Source organism: Pristiophorus japonicus, unplaced genomic scaffold (assembly GCF_044704955.1).
Source record: "Pristiophorus japonicus isolate sPriJap1 unplaced genomic scaffold, sPriJap1.hap1 HAP1_SCAFFOLD_2238, whole genome shotgun sequence".
Lineage (NCBI taxonomy): Eukaryota > Metazoa > Chordata > Chondrichthyes > Pristiophoridae > Pristiophorus > Pristiophorus japonicus.
The window spans coordinates 535-17,342 of record NW_027251949.1 but is presented as its reverse complement, the minus strand read 5'-3'; the positions used below and the strand labels follow the sequence as shown (position 1 = coordinate 17,342).

The 16,808-nt window shown below is 50.2% G+C and overlaps 5 non-coding genes across 5 annotated transcripts; all 5 read left to right on the top strand.

The window, feature by feature from the left end:
• Positions 1-1,133: 1,133 nt before the first annotated feature.
• On the top strand, positions 1,134-1,206 carry trnat-agu (transfer RNA threonine (anticodon AGU)). Its single transcript has one exon. It is a non-coding gene; the product is annotated as a tRNA-Thr (tRNA).
• A 3,422-nt stretch (positions 1,207-4,628) lies between these two features.
• On the top strand, positions 4,629-4,701 carry trnat-agu (transfer RNA threonine (anticodon AGU)). The gene has a single exon. It is a non-coding gene; the product is annotated as a tRNA-Thr (tRNA).
• Positions 4,702-6,820: 2,119 nt separating this feature from the next.
• trnat-ugu (transfer RNA threonine (anticodon UGU)) lies at positions 6,821-6,894 on the top strand. The gene has a single exon. It is a non-coding gene; the product is annotated as a tRNA-Thr (tRNA).
• A 6,206-nt stretch (positions 6,895-13,100) lies between these two features.
• On the top strand, positions 13,101-13,173 carry trnat-agu (transfer RNA threonine (anticodon AGU)). The gene has a single exon. It is a non-coding gene; the product is annotated as a tRNA-Thr (tRNA).
• Positions 13,174-16,367: 3,194 nt separating this feature from the next.
• On the top strand, positions 16,368-16,440 carry trnat-agu (transfer RNA threonine (anticodon AGU)). Its single transcript has one exon. It is a non-coding gene; the product is annotated as a tRNA-Thr (tRNA).
• Positions 16,441-16,808: the final 368 nt, after the last annotated feature.

Sequence of the window (16,808 nt, the reverse complement as noted above, 5' to 3'; positions counted from 1 at the left end):
TGTCAGTTAACAAGGTTTTTAATTACAAATGTTTAATATCTCTGAGACTGACTGAGGAACAACAGGCCTTCCTCGTACCCTTTCGTCTCTCTCTGCCCTCCCCATCATGAGTCTTTTTACCCCTCTCTCCCTTTCCAACTATCTCGCTTTCCCCGTTTCTCACTCTGCTTCCCCCTCTCTTCTCCCTTCCCCCTCTCTTCTCCCTTCCCCCTCTCTCCCCTCACGCTCTCCCCTTCCCTTTCTCGTCCCCCTCGCTCTCTCTCCCCTTCCCACTCTTACACACTCGTTACCCTCTATATCTCGCTCCTGCACCTCTCTCTCACTCCTTTCCGTCTCTCCCCTTTCCCCACTCTTTCTCCCCTTCCTCACCTCTTTCCTTCCCCCTTTCTCTCCCCTTCTCTCTCTGGATGTTTAACATCTCTGAGACCGAGCCTGGAACAACAGGCTCCCCTCACACCCTTTCCCCTTTCCTCTTCTCGTCTCTCTTACATTCTCTCTCCCTTTTTCCCCGCTTGAACTCACTCCTTCACCCTCTCTTTCCCCTTCCCCTCTCTCTCCTTCCCCTGTCTCATTCTCTCCATCCCCTCTCTCTCCATCCCCTGTCTCATTCTCCCCTTCTCCTCTCTCCCCTTCCCCTGTCTCATTCTCCCCTTCCCCTCTCTCTCCTCTTTCCCCTTCCCTCTCCACTTTCATTCTCTCACTCCTTCCCCTCTCTCTCCTTCCTCCTCTATCTTCCCTCTCTCTCCCCTACCCACACTCTTCCCTGCTCCCTCTCCCTTTTCACTCTCCCTCTCCCCTTCCCCTATCTTCCCTCCCCTCTCTCCTCTCTCACTTTTCCCTTTCTTTTCAGATTCTCCCCATTCTCCCTCTCTCTCCCCTTCCTTTCTCTCTCCCCTGTCTCCTCCCTCTCTCGCCTTCCCATCTCTCCCCCCTTCCTCTCTCTCACTCCTTCCCTCTCTCTCCCCTTCCCCCTCTCTGTCACTTCTGCCCCCTCTCTCCCCTTCCCCTCCCCTCCCTCTCTCTCCCCTTCCCCTCCCTCTCTCTCCCCTTCCCCCTCTCTCTCACTCCTTCCACTCTCTCTTTTCCCTTCCCCTCTCTTTCCTGTTCCTTCCCCTGTCTTTCTCAGAGCCGGTGGCTACATAGCTCAGGGGTTAGAGCACTGGTCTAGTAAACCAGGGGTCGTGGGTTCAAATCTCACTGGGGCCTACTCAAAGCAAGCTCAGCATTTAAATTTGCTGTTAGTTAACAAGGTCTTTAATTATGAATATTAAACAGCTTCAAGACTGATCCTGGATCAACAAGCTAATTTCTCTTACACTCTCTCTCCCCTTCCAAATCTCTCTCTCCCTTCCCCATTCTACATCTTTTTTCTCGCTATCTCCTATTCCCCGTCTCTCACTCATTCCCCTCTCTCCCTTTCCCCCTCCCTCACCCCACCCTCTTTCCCTTCCCTGCCTCTGTCTCCCCTTCTCTCTCTCTCTCCTGTATCTCTCTCCTTCCCTCTATCACTCCTTTCCCTCTCTCCCTCCTTTCCTTCTCTCCCTCCCTTCCACTCTCCCTCCCTTCCACTCTCTCTCTACCCAGCTCCTTCCCCTGTCTTTCCCAGAGCACATGCCCTCCTGTCTCTCTCTCCTTTCCCTTTCCTTTCAGATCCTCCCCTTCTCTCTCTTCTTCCCCTCCCTCTCTTTCCCCTTCCCCTCTCTCTTCCCTCTTTCCTACTCCTTCCCCTCTCTTCCCTCTTCTACATTCTCCCCGCCTCTCTCTCTCCTCTTCCTCTCCCTGTCTCCCCTTTCCCCTCACTCTCACTACTTCCTCCCTCTCTCCCCTTCCCCCTCTCTCTCACTCCTTCGCCCCTCTCTCCCCTTCTCCTTTCTCTCCCTTTCCCCCTCTTTCACTCCATCCCATCTCTCTCCCCTTCCGTTCTCTCCCCTTGCCCTCTCTTTCGCACACCTTCCCCCTCTCTTCCCTTCACCTCTCTTTCCCCTTCCTTCACTCTCTTCCCTGCCCCTCTCTTTCTCCCAGTCTCCACTTCCCTCTCTCTCTCACTCCTTCCCCTTTCTCCACTTTCACTCCCTCTCTCCCCTTCCCCTTTCTCCACTTTCCCTCTCTCTCTCCCCTTCCACTCTCGACTCACCCACTCTTTCTCACTCCTTCCCTCTCTCTCCTTAACCTCTCTTTCTCCTCCATCTCTCTCTCCCCTTCCACCCGCTCTCTCTCCCCTTCCCCCTCTCTCTCACTCCTTCCACTCTCTCTTTTCCCTTCCCCTGTCTTTACCAAAACTGTTGGCTCCACAGCTCAGGTGTTAGAGCACTGGTCTTATAAACGAGGGATCGTGAGTTCAAATCTCACTGGGGTCTATTCAAAATTTGTTTAGTATTTAAATACCAGTCATTCTTTCCCACTTTTCAGATTCTCCCCCTGCCCCTCTCTTTCCCTTTTCCCTCACCTCTCACTTGCTTGTTTGCCTCTCTCTCTCCCCTTCTCCTCTCAATTTCACTCCTTCTCCCTCTCTCCCCTTAATCACATTTTCCCCTCTCTGCTGCTCTCTCTTTCCATCGACATCTTTTTACCGCCTCTCTCATGCCTTCCCCTCTCTCTCTCCCCTTCCCCCTCTCTCTCTCCCATTCCACTCTCTCTTTTCCCTTCCCCTCTCTTTCCTGCTTCTTCCCCTGTCTTTCCCAGAGCAGGTGGCTCCATAGCTCAATTTTGGTCTCCTAATCTGAGGAAGGACATTCTTGCTCTTGAGGGAGTGCAGCGAAGGTTCACCAGACTGATTCCCGGGACGGCAGGACTGACATATGAGGAGAGACTGGATCGACTGGGCCTGTATTCACTGGAGTTGAGAAGAATGAGAGGGGATCTCATTGAAACGTATAAAATTCTGACGGGACTGGACAGGTTAGATGCAGGAAGAATGTTCCCGATGTTGGGGAAGTCCAGAACCAGGGGTCACAGTCTAAGGATAAGGGGTAAGCCATTTAGGACCGAGATGAGGAGAAACTTCTTCACTCAGAGAGTTGTTAACCTGTGTATTTCCCTGCCGCAGAGAGTTGTTGATGCCAGTTCATTGGATATATTCAAGAGGGAGTTAGATGTGGCCCTTACGGTTAAAGAGATCAAGGGGTATGGCGAGAAAGCAGGAAAGGGGTACTGAGGTGAATGATCAGCCATGATATTGAATGGTGGTGCAGGCTCGAAGGGCCGAATGGCCTACTCCTGCACCTATTTTCTATGTTTCTATGTTTCAGGGGTTAGAGCACTGGTCTTGTAAACCAGGAGTCATGAGTTTAAATCTCACTGGGGCCTAATCAAAATTAGCTCAGAATTTAAATTCACCGTCAATTAACAAGGGGTTTAATTATACATATTAATCAGCTCCGAGACTGACCCTGGAACAACAGACTCCCCTCGCACCCTTCCCCCGCTCCTCTTCTCATCTCTCTTACACTCTCTCTCCCCTTCCAGATCACTCTCTGCCTTCCCCATTGTTATGTATCTAAACCTGTAAATACCATGTCTAACCAGCAGAGGGCTCATCCCCTGGAGTCTCAATCCCTTGGGAGCACCTGTATATAAGGAGACCTCACAGGCCGGAGAGGCATTCTGAGATCTGTAATAAAGGACTAGTCACACCTTACTTTGAGCTTGCAGTATCTATTCAAGTCATAACACCTCTCTCTCTTCCCCCTCTCTCTCCCCTTCCCCCTCTCTCTCCCCTTCCCTCCTCTCTCTCCCTCCCTTCCACTCTCTTCCTCCATGTCACCCATTCCCCTCTCTCTCACTCCTTCCACTCTCTCTCCCCTTCCACTCTCTCTCCCCTTCCCTCTCTCTCTCCCCTTCCCCTCTCTCTCTCACTCCTTCCAATCTCTCTCCCCTTCCCTCTCTCTCTCCCCTTCCCCCTCTCTCTCCCCTTCCCCCTCTCTCTCCCCTTCCCCTCCCTCACTCCTTCCCCCTCTCCCTTTCCCTCTCTCTCTCTCCCCATCCTTCTCTCTCTCCCCTTCCCCTCTCTCTCACTCCTTCCCCCTCTCCCCTTCCCTCTCTCTCTCTCCCCATCCCCCTCTCTCACCCCTTCCCCCTCTCTCTCACTCCTTCCACTCTCTCTTTTCCCTTCCCCTCTCTTTCCTGCTCCTTCCCCTGTCTTTGCCATTAAACTTGGCTCCACAGCTCAGGGGTTAGTGCACTGGTCTTGTAAACGAGTGCTCGTAAGTTTAAATCTCACTGGGGACTATTTAAAATTAGCTCAGTATTTAAATTCATTGTCAATTAGCAAAGGTTTTAATTATAAATATTAAACAGCCCCGAGACCGACCCTGAAACAACAGGTTCTCGTCTGCCCTTCCCTCTCGCTCTCCCTTCCCCCTCTCTCATTCCTTCCCTCTCTCTCTCCCCTTCCCCTTCTCTCATTCCTTCCCTCTCTCTCACCCCTTCCCCTTCTCTCATTCCTTCCCTCTCTCTCTCCCCTTCCCCCTCTCTCATTCCTTCGCTCTCTCTCTCCCCTGCCCCCTCTCTCATTCCTTCCCCCTCTCTCTCCCCTTCTCCTCCCTCTCTCTCTCCTTCCCCATGCTCTCACTCCTTCCACGCTCTCTTTTCCCTTTCCTGCTCTTTCCCCTGCATTTTCCAAGGCAGGTGGCTCCATAGCTCAGGGGTTAGAGCACTGGTTTAGTAAACCAGGGGTCGTGAGTTCAAGTCTCACTGGGGCCTACTCAAAATTAGCTCAGTGTTTAAATTCACTGTTGATTAACAAGGGCTTTGTTTATAAATATTAAACAGCCCCGAGACCGACCCTGGAACAACAGGCTCCTCTCTCTCCCTTCCCCATCATGACCTGTTCTACATCTTTTTCTCGCTTTACCGTCTCTCACTCATTCTCCTCTCTCACCCTCTCCCATTCCCCTCCCTCCTCTCTCTCCTCCCTTTCTTTTCAGATTCTCCTTCCCTCTCCCCTTCCCCGCTCGGTCTCACTCTTTCACCCTCTCTTTCCCCTTCCCCTCTCTCTCCTCTCTCCCCTTCCCTCTCTACTTTCATTCTCTCCCCACCCCTTCCCCACTCTCTCCTTTCTCCTCTATCTTCCCTCTCTCTCCCCTCCCCCTCTCTCTCCTGCCCCCTCTCCCTTTTCATTCTCCCTCTCCCCTTCCCTTATCTTCTCTCTCCTCTCTCTCTCACTTTTCCATTTCTTTTCAGATTCTCCCCATTCTCCCTTCTCTCCCCTTCCTTTCTCTCTCCCCTGTCTCCTTCCTCTCTCGCTTTCCCATCTCTCTCCCCTTCCCTCTCTCACTCTTTCCCTCTTGTGTGCTGTAAGATTTTGTGAATGTTCAGGGATGAATAACCAAGAATGATTATTCAGGCCCCACCTCCTTGTTAACAATAGTAAGATGCAAACAGGGGCTGGTGTTACAGGTGGCTCCATAGCTCAGGGGTTGTGAGTTCGAATCTCACTGGGGCCTACTCAAAATTAGTTCAGTGTTTAAATTCACTGTCCATCATTCTTTGCCTCTGTCTCTCTCTCTTCTCCCTTACCTTTCAGGTTGTTCCCCTCTCTCTCTATAGAAAATTTTTGCAGTAGTCGGCCCTTCGAGCCTGCACCGCCATTCAATGAATTCATGGCTGAACATGCAACTTCAGTATCCCATTCCTGCTTTCTCGCCATACCCCTTGATCCCCCTCATAGTAAGGACTACATGTAACTCCTTTTTGAATATATTTAATGAATTGGCCTCAACAACTCTCTGCGGTAGAGAATTCCACAGGTTCACAACCCTCTGGGTGAAGAAGTTTCTCCTCATCTCGGTCATAAATGGCTTACCCCATATCCTTTGACTGTGACCCCTGGTTCTGGACTTCCCCAACATCGGGAACATTCTTCCTGCATCTAACATGTCTAAACCCGTCATAATGTTATATGTTTCTCATTCGTCTGAACTCCAGTGAATATAAGCTCAGTTGATCCAGTCTTTCTTGATAGGTCAGTCCCACCATCCCGGGAATCAGTCTGGTGAACCTTCGCTGCACTCCCTCAATGGCAAGAATGTCCTTCCTCAAGTTAGGAGACCAAAACTGTCCACAATACTCCAGGTGTGGCCTCACCAAGGCCCTGTACAACTGTAGTAACACCTCCCGGCCTCTGTACTCAAATCCCCTCGCTATCTTACTCCTTCTCCCTTTTCCCCCATAACCTCTCTTTCCCCACCCCACTCTCTCTCTCCCCTGCTCCTTCTCTCTTTCTCTCTGTCTCCCCTTCCCCCACTCTCTCATTCCTTCCCCACTCTCTCCCCTTCCCCTCCCTCCCGCTCTTTCCCACTCCTTCCCCTCTCTCTCTCTTTCCTGCTCCTTCCCCTGTCTTCATCCAAGTTGCTGGCTCCATAGCTCAGGGTTTAGAGCACTTCCCCTCCTCTCTTTCCCCTTCCCCCTCTCTCTCGTTCCACTCTCTCTTTTCCCTTCCCCTCTCTTTCCTGCTCCTTCCCCTGTCATTCCCAGAGTCGGTGGCTCCATAGCTCAGGGCTTAGAGCACTGGTCTCGTAAATCAGAGGGCGTGGGTTTAAATCTCATTGGGGCAGACTCAAAATTAGTTCAATATTTAAATTCACCGTCATTCTGTTCTTTTCTTTTCCCTTTCATTTCAGATTGTCACTCTCTCTCTCTCCCCTTTCTCACTCCGACCCTCTCTTTCCCCACCCCACTCTCTCTCTCTCTCCCCTGCCCCTCTCTGTCTCCCCTTCCCCCACTCTCTCACTCTCCTGCCTTCCCTTCCCCTCCCTCTCTCTCTTCTTTCCCACTCCTTCCCCTCCTTCCTGCTCCTTCCCCTGTTCTCAGCCCAGCAGGTGGCTCCATAGTTCAGGGGTGAGAGCACTGGTCTTGTCAACCAGGGGTCGTAGGTTTCAAATCTTACTGGGGCCGACTCAAAATTAGCTCAGTATTTAAATTAACTTGAGATTTAATTATAAATATTAACCACTCCGAGACCGATCCTGGAACTACAGGCTCTGTCTTGCCCCCTTCACCAATCTTTCTCACACCTTATTCTTCTCTCCGTTTCCCAGCTTCTGTGGGGAAAGAGCGGGGGGGAGTGGGAATAATCTCTCTCACAGAACCGACACAGGCTCGAATAGCCGAATGGCCCTCCTTGTGTACTGGAAGATTCTGTGAATGTTCAGGGATGAATCACAGAGAATGATTATTCGGGCCCCACCTCCTTGTTAACAATAGTAAGATGGAAACAGGAGCTGGTGTCACATGTGGCTCCATAGCTCAGGGGTCTTGTAAACCAGGGGTCGTGGGTTCAAATCTCACTAGGGCCTTACTCAAAATTAGCATAGTATTTAAATTCACTGTCAATTAACAAGGGGTTTAATTGTAAATAATAAACAGCCCTGAAACAACAAGCTCCCATCACGACCTGTACTACATCTTTTTCCCGCTATCTCGCTTTCCCCGTCTCTCACTCATTCCCCTCTCTCACCCTCTCCCTCTCTCCCCTCCCTCCTCCTCTCTCTCTCTTCTCCATTTCTTTTCAGATTCTCCCTCTCTCTCCCCTTCCTTTCTCTCTCTCCTGTCGCCTCCCGCTCTTGCCTTCCCATCTCTCTCTCTTTCCTCATTCTCTCTCTCCCATGAACCTCTGTCTCCCCTTCCCCCTCTCTCTCACTCCTTCTACTCTCTCTTTTCCCTTCCCCTCTCTTTCCTGCTCCTTCCCCTGTATTTGCCAGAGTAGGTGGCTTCATAACTCAGGAGTTAGAGCACTGGTTTAATAAACCAGGAGTCGTGAGTTTAAATCTCACTGGGGCTGACTCAAAATTAGCTCAGTATTTAAATTCTCTGTAAATTAACAAGGTGTTTAATTATAAATATTAAACAGCTCCGTGATCGACCCTGGATCAACAGGCTCATTTCTCTTATACTCACTATCCCCTTCCAAATCTCTCTCTTCCTTCCCCATCCTACATCTTTTTCTCCCTCTCTCTCTATCTCATTTTCCCCATCTCTCACTCATTCCCCTCCCTCCCCTTCCCCCTCTTTCCTTCCCCCTCACTCTCTATCCTTCTCTCACTCCTTCCTCTCCTTCCACTCACTCTCCCCATCTGCTCCCTCTTTCACTTCCCTGCCTCTGTCTCCCCTTCTCTCTCTCTCTCTCCTTCTCTCTCTCTCCTTCCCTCTCTCACTCCTTCCACTCTCTCTTTTCCCTTCCCTTCTCTTTCCTGCTCCTTCCCCTGTCTTTCTCAGCGCAGGTAGCTCCATACCTCAGGGGTTAGAGCACTGGTCTTATAAACCATTTAACCAAACGTTGTGAGTTCAAATCTCACTAGGAGCTATTTAAAATTAGCCCAGTATTTCAATTACCAAGTGTTGAATTATAAATGTTACAGCTCCGAGACCGACTCTGGAACAACAAGTTCCCTTCCCCATCATGACCTGTTCTGCATCTTTTTACCCTTCTCTCCCTTTCCCACGATCTCGCTTTCCCCGTCTCTCACTCATTCCCCTCTCTCACCCTCTCCCCTTCCCCTCTCTCCCCTCCCTCCTCTCTCTCTCTCTTCTCCCTTTCGTTTCGGATTCTCCCCATTCTCCCCCTCTCTCCCCTTCCTTTCTCTCTCCCTTGTCTCCTCCCTCTCTCGCCTTCACATCTCTCTCGCCTTCACATCTCTGTCTCCCCTTCCCCCCTCTCTCTCTCACCTTCCACTCTTTCTTTTCCCTTCCCCTCTCTTTCCTGCTCCTTCCCATGTTTTGTGCAGCGCAGGTGGCTCCGTAGCTCAGGGGTTAGAGCACTGGTCTTGTAAACCCGGTGTCGTTAGTTCAAATATCTCTGGGGACTATTCAAAATTAGTTCAGTATTTAAATTCACTGTCAATTAACAAAGGTGTTAATTGTAAATATTAAACAACTTTGAGACTGACTCTGAAACAACAGGTTCCCCTCTCCTCTTTTCGTCTCTCTCTCTCCCTTCCCCTTCTACATCTTTTTACCCCTCTCTCCCTTTCCCACTATCTCGCTTTCCCCGTCTCTCACTCATTGCCCTCTCTCACCCTTCTCCCTTTCTTTTCAGATTGTCCCTCTCTCTCCCCTTCCCAGCTCGGTCTCACTCCTTCATCCTCTCTTTACCCTTCCCCTTTCTCTCCGTCCCCTGTCTCATTCTCCCCTTCCCCTCTCTCTCCTCTCTCCCCTCCCCCTCTCTCCCCTCCCCCTCTCTCCCCTACCCACTCTCTCCCCTCCCCCTCTCTCCCCTCCCCAACCCACTCTCTCTCCTCCCCCTCTCTCCCCTCCCCACTCTCTCCCCTCCCCCTCTATCCCCTCTCTCCCCTCCCCATCTCTCCCCTACCCACTCTCTCCCCTCCTCCTCCTCTCTCCCCTACCCACTCTCTCCCCTGCCCCCTCTGCCTTTTCACACTCCCTCTTCCCTTCCCCTATCTTCCCTCCCCTCTCTCCTCTCTCTCACTTTTCCCTTTCTTTTCAGATTCTCCCCATTCTCCCTCTCTCCCCCCTTCCTTTCTCATTCCCCTGTCTCCTCCCTCTCTCGCCTTCCCCTCTCTCCCCTTTCTCTCTCTCACTGCTTCCCTCTCTCTCCCCTTATCCCCCTCTCACTCCTTCCACTCTCTCTTTTCCCTTCCCCTCTCTTTTCTGTTTCTTCTCCTGTCTTTTTTTAAAGCAGGTGGCTACATAGCTCAGGGGTTAGAGCACTGGTCTTATAAACCAGGGGTTGTGAGTTCAAATCTTACTGGTGCCTACTCAGTATTTAATTCACTGTCAATTAACAAGGGCTTTAATTTTTAATATTAAACAGCTCTGAGACTGAACCAGGAACAAGATCAGTGTTGTGTTTAAATTCACTGTCCATCATCCTTTGCCTCTGTCTCTCTCTCTTCTCCCTTTCAGATTGTTCCCCGATCTCTCTCTCGATAGAAAATAGGTGCAGGAGTTGTCCCTTTGAGCCAACTCTCTCCTTCCTCTTCCTCATTCAATGGGTTCATAGCTGAACATGCAACTTCAGTACCCCATTCCTGCTTTCTCACCATACCCTTGATCCCCCGAGTAGTAAGGACTTCATCTAACTCCTTTTTGAATATATTTTGTGAATTGGCCTCAACAACCACACTCTCTCTCTCCCCTGCTCCCTCTCTCTTCCTCTCTGTCTCCCCCCCGCCTCTCTCTCACTCCTTCCCTCTCTTTCTCCGCTCTCCCTGTTTCCTCCTCCCAGTCTCCCCTTCTCCTCTCTCTCTCTCACTCACTCCTTCTCCCTCTCTCCCACTCCTTCCCCTCTATCTCCTCCCGTTCCACACTCTCAATCTCCATTCCCTCCCTCTCTTTCCCCACGCCCCTTTCTCTTTCCCCTCTCCCTCTCCCTCTCCCCTACCTCTCTCACTTCCTCCCTGTCTCCACTTCCCCCTCTCTCTCATTCACTCCTTCCCCACTGTCTTCCCTTCCCCCACTCTCTCACTCCTTCCACTCTCTCTTGTCCCTTTCCTGCTCATTCCCCTGTTTTTCCGAAAGCAGGTGGCCCCAAAACTCAGGGGTGAGAGCACTGGTCAAGTCCACCAGGAGTCGTGGGTTCAAATCTCACTGTGGCCTACTCAACATTAGTTTAGTCTCTCCCTCCTCCCTATTCTTTCTGACTTTTCAGATTCTCCCCCTACCCCTCTCTCTCTCCCCTTCCCCCTCTCTCTCTCACTCCTTCCACTCTGCCTTTCCCAGAGCAGGTGGCTCCAAAGCTCAGTTTTGGTCTCCTAATCTGAGGAAGGACGTTCTTGCTATTGAGGGAGTGCAGCGAAGGTTCACCAGACTGATTCCCGGAATGGCAGGACTGACATATTACGAAAGACTGGATCGACTGGGCGTTTATTCACTGGAATTAAGAAGAATGAGAGGGGATCTCAGAGAAACATATAAAATTGTGACGGGATTGGACAGGTTAGATGCAGGAAGAATGTTCCCAATGTTGGGGAAGTCCAGAACCAGGGTTCACAGTCTAAGGATAAGGGGTAAGCCATTTAGGACTGAGATGTGGAGAAACTTCTTCACTCAGAGAATTGTTAACCTGTGGAATTCCCCACCGCAGAGAGTTGTTGATGCCAGTTCATTGGATATATTCAAGGGGGAGTTAGATATGGCCCTTACGGCTAAAGGGGTATGGAGAGAAAGCAGGAAAGGGGAACTGAGGTGAATGACCAGCCATGATCATATTGAATGGTGGTGCAGGCTCAAAGGGCTGAATGGCCTACTCCTGCACCTATTTTCTATGTTTCTATGTTTCTATGTTTCAGGGATTGGAGCACTGGTCTTGTAAACCAGCAGTCGTGAGTTTAAATCTCACTGGGGTTTACTCAAAATTAGTTTAGTATTTAAATTCACTCTCAATTAACAAGGGCTTTAATTATAAATATTAAACAACGATGAAACTGACCCTGAAACAACAGGCTCCTCTCTTCCCTTCCAAATCTCTCTCTCCCTTCCCCTTCTACATCTTTTTATCACTATCTTGCTTTCCCGTCTCTGACTCATCCCCTCTCTCACCCTCTCCCTCTCCCCTCCCTCCTCTCTCTCTTCTCCCTTTCTTTTCAGATTCTCCCTCTCTCTCCCCTTCCCAGCTCGGTCTCACTCCTTCAGCCTCTCTTTCACCTTCCCCTCTCTCTCCATCGCCTGTCTCATTCTCCCCTTCCCCTTTCTCTCTCCTCTCTCCCCTTCCCCTCTCTCTCCTCTCTCCCCTCCCCCGTCTCTCCCCTACCCACTCTCTCCCCTCCCCCCTCTCTCCCCTGCCCCCTCTGCCTTTTCACTCTCCCTCTTCCCTTCCCCTATCTTCCCTCCCCTCTCTCCTCTCTCTCACTTTTCCCTTTCTTTTCAGATTCTCCCCATTCTCCCTCTCTCTCCACTTCCATTCTCCCTCTCTCGCCTTCCCATCTCTCTCCCCTTTCTCCCTCTCTCTCCTTCCCTCTCTTTCCCCTTCCTCCCCTCTCTCACTCCTTCCACTCTCTCTCTCCCCTTCCCCACTCTCTCACTCCTTCCACTCTCTCTTTTCCCTTCCACTCTCTTTCCTCTTCCTTCTCCTGTCTGTTTTAAAGCAGGTGGCTCCATAGCTCAGGGGTTAGAGCACTGGTCTTGTAAAGTTCAAATCTCACTGGGGCCGACTCAAAGTTAGCTCAGTATTTAATTCACTGTAAATTAACAATAGCTTTAATTAGAAATATGAAACAGCTCTGAGACTGGACCTGATGCAAAATTAGTGTTGTGTTTAAATTCACTGTCCATCATCTTTTGCCTCTGTCTCTCTCTCTTCTCCCTTTCAGATTGTTCCCCAATCTCTCTCTCGATAGAAAATAGGTGCAGGAGTTGTCCCTTTGAGCCTTCTCTCTCTCTTCCCCTTCCTCATTCAATGAGTTCATAGCTGAACATGTAACTTCAGTACCCCATTCCTGCTTTCTCGCCATACCCCTTGATCCCCCTAGTAGTAAGGACTTCATCTAACTCCTTTTTGAATATATTTAGTGAATTGGCCTCAACTACTTTCTGTGGTAGAGAATTCCACAGGTTCACCACTCTCTGGGTGAAGAAGTTTCTCCTCATCTCGGTCCTAAATGGCTTACCCCTTAGCCTTAGACTGTGTCCCCTGGTTCTGGACTTCCCCAACATCGGGAACATTCTTCCTGCATCTAACCTGTCCAAACCCGTCAGAATGTTAAACGTTTCTATGAGGTCCCCTCTCATTCTTCTGAACTCCAGTGAATACAGGCCCAGTTGATCCAGTCTTTCTTGATATGTCAGTCCCGCCATACCGGGAATCAGTCTGGTGAACCTTCGCTGCACTCCCTCAATAACAAGAATGTCCTTCCTCAAGTTAGGAGACCAAAACTGTCCACAATACACCAGGTGTGGCCTCACCAAGGACCTGTACAACTGTAGTAACAACTCCCTGCCCCTGTACTCAAATCCCCTCGCTATCTTACTCCTTCTTCCTCTTTCCCCTTAACCTCTCTTTCCCCACCCTTCTCTCTCTCCCCTGCTCCCTCTCTCTTCCTCTCTGTCTCCCCTTCCCCCACTCTCTCATTCCTTCCCCACTCTCTCCCACTCCTTCCCCTCTCTCTCTCCTTCCTGCTCCTTCCCCTGTCCTTATGTACACAGCTGGCTCCATAGCTCAGGGGTTAGAGCACTGGTCTAGTAAACAAGGGGTTGTAGGTTCAAATCTCACTGGGGCCTACTCAAAGTTAACTCAGTATTTAAATTCATTGTTCATTGTTCATCTTTCTTTCCCCTTTCCTTTCAGATTGTCTTTCTCTCTCCTTTCTCACTCCCTTTCTCTCCCTCTTTCCCCTTCTACTCTCTCTCTCCCCATCCCTTCCCTCTCTCCCACTCCTTTGTCACACTCTCTCTCTCTCTCTGTTCCCTCACTCTCTTTCTCCCCTTCCCTCACTCTCTCACTTCTACCCCCCCTCCCTTTCCTGCTCCTTCCCCTGTCATTTCCAAAGCAGGTGGTTCCATAGCTCAGGAGGTTAGAGCATTGTGCTTGTAAACTAGGGGTCGTGAGTTCAAATCTCACTGGTACCGACTCAAAATTAGCTCAATATTTAAATTAACTAGGGCTGTAATTATAAATATTAACCACTCCGAGAACGATCCTGGAACTGCAGGCTCTGTCTTACCAATCTTTCTCACGCATTATTCTTCTCTCTGTTTCCCAGCCCCTGTGGGGAAAGAGCCGGGGGATGGGAATGATCCCTCTCACAGAATCGGCACAGACACAATGGGCTGAATGGCCCTCCTTGTGTGCTGTAAGATTCTGTCAATGTTCAGGGATGAATCACCTCCATCTCTTCCTCGCTGTCTCCCTTCCACTCTCTCTTTTCCCTTCCCCTCTCTTTCCTGCTCCTTCTCCTGTCTTTTTTAAAACAGGTGGCTCCATAGCTCAGGGGTTGGAGCACTGGTCTCGTAAACCAGGGGTCGTGAGTTCAAATCGCACTCGGGCTTACTCAAAATTAGCTCAGTATTTAAATTAACAAGGGCTTTAATTATAAATTAAATGTCTCTCATTTCTGGAACTCTCTTTTCCCTTTCCTTTCTGATTCTCCCCTTCTCTCTTGCTTTCCCTCTCCCCTGCCCCCCACCCCCGCTCCTTGCACTCTCTCTCTCCCTATTACAAAAGGTTACTGCACAAGATAAAAGTTCACGGGGTTGGGGGTAATATATTTGCATGGATTGAGGGTTGGCTAACGAACAGAAAACAGAGAGTCGCGATAAATGGTTCATTCTCTGGATGCCGCAGGGATCAGTGCTGGGACCCCAACTATTTACAATCTATATTAACGACTTGGAAGAAGGCACCGAGTGTAACATAGCCAAGTTTGCTGACGATACAAAGTTGGGAGGAAAAGCAATGTGTGAGGAGGACACAAAAAATCTGCAAAAGGACATAGACAGGCGAAGTGATTTGGCAGATGGAGCAGAATGTTGGAAAGTGTGAGGTCATGCTCTTTGGCAGAAAAAAATCAAAGAGCAAGTTATTATTTAAACGGAGAAAGATTGCAAAGTGCTGCAGTACAGCGGGACCTGGGGGTTACTTGTGCATGAAACACAAAAGGTTAGTATGCAGGTACAGCAAGTGATCAGGAAGGCCAATGGTATCTTGGCCTTTATTGCAAAGGGGATGGAGTATAAAAGCAGGGAAGTCTTGCTACAGTTATACAGGGTATTGGTGAGGCCACACCTGGAGTACTGCATGCAGTTTTGGTTTCCATATTTACGAAAGGATATACTTGCTTTGGAGGCAGTTCAGAGAAGGTTCACTCGGTTGATTCCGGAGATGAGGGGGTTGACTTATGAGGAAAGGTTGAGGAGGTTGGGCCTCTACTCATTGGAGTTCAGAAGAATGAGAGGTGATCTTATCGAAACGTATAAGATTATGAGGGGGCTTGACAAGATGGATGCAGAGAGGATGTTTCCACTGATGGGGGAGACTAGAACTAGGGGGCATGGTCTTAGAATAAGGGGCCGCCCATTTAAAACTGAGATGAGGAGAAATTTCTTCTCTCAGAGGGTTGTAAATCTGTGGCATTCTCTGCCTCAGAGAGCTGTGGAAGCCGGGACATTGAATATATTTAAGATAGAAATAGACAGTTTCTTAACCGATAAGGGGATAAGGGGATAAGGGGGAGGGCAGGGAAGTGGACCTGAGTCCATGATCGGATCAGCCATGATCGTATTAAATGTCGGAGCAGGCTCGAGGGGCTGAATGGCCTACTCCTGCTCCTATTTCTTATGTTCTTATCTCCCTCTCTTTCCCCTCCCGCCTCTCTCTCACTCCTTCCCTCTCTTTCTCCGCTCTCCCTGTTTCCTCCTCCCAGTCTCCCCTTCTCCTCTCTCTCTCTCACTCCTTCCCCCTTTCTCCCACTCTTTCCCCTCTCGCTCTCCCCTTTCCCTCTCTCTTCCTCTCTGTCTTCCCTTCCACTTCTCTCTCACTCCTTCCCCACTGTCTTCCCTTCCCCAGGCTCTCTCATTCCTTCCCCACTGTCTCCCCTTCCCCCTCTCTCTCACTCCTTCCACTCTCTCTTTTCCCTTTCATGCTCTATCCCCTGTCTTTCTTAAAGCAGGTGGCCCCATAGCTCAGGGGTTAGAGTACTGGTCATGTAAATCATTTAACCAAAAGTTGTGAGTGCAAATCTCACTTGGAGCTATTTAAAATTAGCCCAGTCTTTGAATTAACAAGTGTTGAATTGTAAATATTACAGCTACGAGACCGACTCTGGAACAACAGGCTCCTCTTCCCCATCACGACCTGTTCTGCATCTTTTTTCCCGCTATCTCGTTTTCCCCGTCTCTCACGTAATTCCCTCTCTCACACGCTCCCCTCACCCTCTCTTCATCCCCCCTCTCCCTCTCTCCCTTACCCACTCTCTCCCCTTCTCCTTTCTCCACTTTCCCTCTCTCTCTCCCCTTCCGCTCTCAACTTACCCACTCTTTCTCACTCCTTCCCTCTCTCCCCTTAACTTCTCTTTCGCCTCCCTCTCTCTCTCCCCTTCCCCTCCCTCTCTCTCCCCTTCCCCCTCTCTCTTACTCTTTCCCCTCTCTATTTCTCCCCGCCCCTTCCACACTTTCTCCCTTTCTCTCACTCCCACTTCCCATTTCTCTCACATGCCTGCCTCTCTCTCACTCCTTCTCCCTCTCTCCCCTTCACCACTCTTTCTCCTCTCTGCTGCTCTCTGTTTCCATCGCATTACGACCCGTTCTACATCTTTTTACCCCACTCTCTCCCATTCCCCTCCCTCTCTCTCTCCCCTCCCTCTCTCTCTCCCCTTCCCCTTCCTCTCTCTCCCCTTCCCTCTCTCTCTCCCCTTCTCCACTCTCTTTTCCCTTCCCCTCTCTTTCCTGCTCCTTCCAATGTCTTTCACAGAGCAGGTGGCTCCATAGCTCAGGGGTTAGAGCGCTGGTCTAGTCAGCAAGTGGTCGTGGGTTCGAATCTCACTGGGGCCTACTCAAAGTTAGTTCAGTATTTAAATTCAACATCAATTAACCAGGGATTTAATTATAAATATTAAACAGCTCTCAGACTGATCCTGGAATAACACGGTCATCTCTCTGACACTCTCTTTCCCTTCCCCCTCACGACCTGTTCTCCATCTTTTTACCCCTCTCTCCCTTTCCCGTTATCTCCCTTTCCCGCTATCTCGCTTTCCCCGTCTCTCACTCATTCCCCTCTCTTACCTTCTCCCCTTCTCCCCTTCCCCCACTCTCTCGTTCCTTCCCCACTCTCTCCCCTTCCCCTCCCTCCTGCTCTTTCCCACTCCTTCCCCTCTCTCTCTCCTTCCTGCTCCTTCCCCTGTCTTTGTTTTCACAGCTGG